This window comes from Mus pahari, unplaced genomic scaffold (genome assembly GCF_900095145.1).
Source record: "Mus pahari unplaced genomic scaffold, PAHARI_EIJ_v1.1 scaffold_12672_1, whole genome shotgun sequence".
Taxonomy (NCBI): domain Eukaryota; kingdom Metazoa; phylum Chordata; class Mammalia; order Rodentia; family Muridae; genus Mus; species Mus pahari.
In genome coordinates, this window is record NW_018392946.1 from 1 (window position 1) to 3617 (window position 3617).

At 41.1% G+C, this 3617-nt stretch overlaps 1 pseudogene; it reads left to right on the forward strand.

Moving 5' to 3' along the window:
- The first annotated feature begins 468 nt into the window (after positions 1 to 468).
- LOC110315269 lies at positions 469 to 1440 on the forward strand (annotated as a pseudogene).
- Positions 1441 to 3617: the final 2177 nt, after the last annotated feature.

Consider the following 3617-nt stretch of genomic DNA (forward strand, 5'->3'; position numbering starts at 1 on the left):
TACCAACCTAAGACAGGGATCAGACCACTGCTGTCTGTCTCCTGATGACGGGTAAGGAGCATGGTTGTAGGGGGCAACCTAAGACAGGCATTCTCTCTGTCGAATTAAAGAATAAGGGGGAGATGTGAGGAGCGGGTTTGGCTGTGGCCCCTAGATGGCGCCGGGACTGCTGCCAAGTCTAACGGCTAACAACTGACATCCTCATATCCCTCAAGATAGTCACATCCGTTAAACTGCACTGCACAGATGCACCACAATGAAAGATCAGATGATGTGACAAATGTAGTCCTGAGCCAATGAACTATGCCTACGTGGAATGGGGTGATAGGGAATGGACTAGAGGGTATAAAAGGGGATGACCGAGAGATCAAAGGAGGGGGGAATCATTTTAGTGCACATAGTTATGTTCCTGAATAAACTGCTTTGAGAAGGACATCGGTTTCGTCGCTTCTTTTCCGCTGGTCGGAGATGGCAGCGACATACAGTGGGCTTGGGCACCTGGAAGGCCTCTCCAGGAGAAGTGACCGATGCAGTCAAGGTGGCTATCAACCTGGGCTACTGGCACTTTGATTGTGCTTACTTATACCACAATGAGAGCGAGGTTGGAATGGGAATCAATGAGAAGATCAGGGATGGTGTGGTTAAGAGAGAGGATCTCTTTGTAGTCAGCAAGCTGTGGTGTACCTGTCACAAGAAGTCTTTGGTGAAAACAGCATGCACCAATACCCTGGCAGCCCTAAACTTGGATTACCTGGACCTCTACCTCATATATTGGCCCATGGGTTTCAAGCCTGGGAAAAAAAGATATCCCTTTGGATCGCAATGGCAAGGTCATACCCAGAAACACCAGCTTCCTCGACACTTGGGAGGCCATGGAGGACCTGGTGTTTGAGGGTCTGGTGAAGAATATCAGAGTGTCCAACTTTAACCATGAACAGCTTGAGGGGCTTTTGGATAGGCCTGGTTTGAGAGTCAGGCCGATAACTAACCAGATTGAATGCCACCCCTATTTTAATCAAAAGAACCTGATTGATTTTTGTCATAAAAGAAATGTGTCTGTGACCACTTACTGTCCCCTCGGTGGCTCAGGAGGTGGGGTTCACTTGATTGATGATATTGTCATTCGAAAGATTGCAAAGAAGCATGGGAAATCTCCTGCTCAGATTTTGATTCAATTTCAGATACAAAGGAACTTGATAGTGATTCCCAAATCTGTCACCCCAAGTCGGATTAGAGAGAACATTCAGGTATTTGATTTTGAATTAACTGAAAAAGATATGGAGGAACTCCTCAGCCTGGACAAGAACCTCCGTTTGGCCACATTCCCCACAACTGAAAATCACCAAGACTATCCTTTCCACATAGAGTACTGAAAACGGCTTCACTCACCATCATTTCTGCTCAGCAGAACCAGATCACCAAGCTCTGATCCACCTCTGTAAAGGCTGTATGGTCCCTGTGTGATCACAGCACCAGACACAGATACAGCCAAGAATGACAACAGAGTCGGAAAAAGGAAATCCTACCTAGAACAGGACCAGTTCAGACAAAAATAAAGACCTAGGGATGAGAAGGGGAAGAACCATGGGGGCTGTGGCTGCTTCCAAGTTGTTAGGAATAGACAACTGAGCACAAAGAATATTATAATTGATGTCAGTTAGTCCTAGCCTTTCTGGCTTCTATTTTCGGAAGTGAAATGCTAATTGCTCACGAATTAAAATTACCTTCACATTTTAAGAAAATATGCTTGACAGAAGTGTTTGAATGATATGTAAGATTTGAGAAATTAGTATAATTAATATCCATGAGTTGGTTTCAGCAACCACCATCCTGAGGCTGATTGTGTACTCTGCAAATTTTTCTTGTTATTTAAGAGAAGAAAAGGCTATCAAGCTGAGACCCCCCCAGCTCAGACAAAATGTGTTTTTAATTTTTCTTACTTAAAAACTTCTGTGTGACTCATTACTACCTGCCCTACTACCATGAGAATGAGTATGGAATGTCATAAAACTGATGGTCCAGAAAAAAAAATCCAGGAAATCCAGGACACAATGAGAAGACCAAACCTACAGACAATAGCTATAGACAATGAGAAAGAAGATTTCCAACTTAAAGGGCCAGTAAATATCTTCAACAAAATTACAGAAGAAAACTTCCCTAACCTAAAGAAAGAGATGCCCATGTACATACAAGAAGCCTACAGAACNCCAAATAGAATGGACCAGAAAAGAGATTCCTCCTACAAATAATATTCAAAACACCAAATTCAAGGAACAAAGATAGAATATTAAGAGCAGTAAGGGAAAAGGTCAAGTAACATAAAGGCAGATCTATCAGAATTACACCTGATTTCTCCCAGAGACTATGAAAGCCAGATGATCCTGAGCAGATGTCATATAGACCCTAAGAGAACAAAAATGCTGGCCCATATCATTATACCCAGCAAAACTCTCAATTACCATAGATGGAGAAACCAAAGTATTCCGTGATAAAACCAAATTCACACAATATCTATCCACGAATCCAGCCCTTCAAAGGATAATAAAGGAAAACCTCCAACACAACCAGGAAAACCATGCCCTATAAAAAGTATTCTTTCAACAAACCTAAAAGAAGAGAGCCACAAGAACAGAATGCCAACTTTAACAACAAAAATAACAGGAAGCAACAATTACTTTGCCTTAATAGCTCTTAATATCAATGGACTCAATTCCCCAATAAAAAGACATAGACTAACAGACTGGCTACATAAAAAGGACACACATTTTGCTGCATACAGGAAACTCACCTCAGGGACAAAGACAGACACTACCTCAGAGTAAAAGGCTGGAGAACAAATTTCCAAGCAAATGGTCTTAAGAAACAAACTGGAGTAGCCATTCTACTATCGAATAAAATCGACTTTCAACCCAAAGTTATCAAAAAAGACAAGAAGGGGCACTTCATACACATCAAAGGTAAAATCTTCCAAGACGAACTCCCAATTCTGAATATCTATGCTCCAAATGCAAGGGCAGCCACATTCATTAAAGAAACTATAGTAAAGATCAAAGCACACATGGCACTGCACACAATAATTGTGAGAGACTTGAGTCCCCCACTTTCATCAATGGACAGATCCTGGAAACAGAAACTAAACAGAGACACAGTGAAACTAACAGAAGTTATGAAAGAAATTGATTTAACAGATATCTACAGAACATTTTATCCTAAAACAAAAGGATATCCCTTCTTCTCAGCACCGCATGGTACCTTCTCCAAAACTGACCATATAATTGGTCACAAAACAGGACTCAAATGATGCATAAATATTGAAATTGTCCCATGCATCCTATCAGATCACCACAGACTAAGGCTGAGCTACAATAGCAACATAAATAATAGAAAGCCAACATTCACAAGAAAACTGAACAACACTCTACTCAATGATAACTTGGTCAAGGAAGAAATAAAGAAAGAAATTAATGACTACTTAGAGTTTATTGGAAATGAAGTCACAACATACCCAAACTTACAGGACACAATGAAACCACTCTTAAGAAAAAGTTCATAGCACTGAGTACTGCCAAAAAGAAACTGGAGAGAGCATACACTAGAAGTTTGACAGCACACCTAGA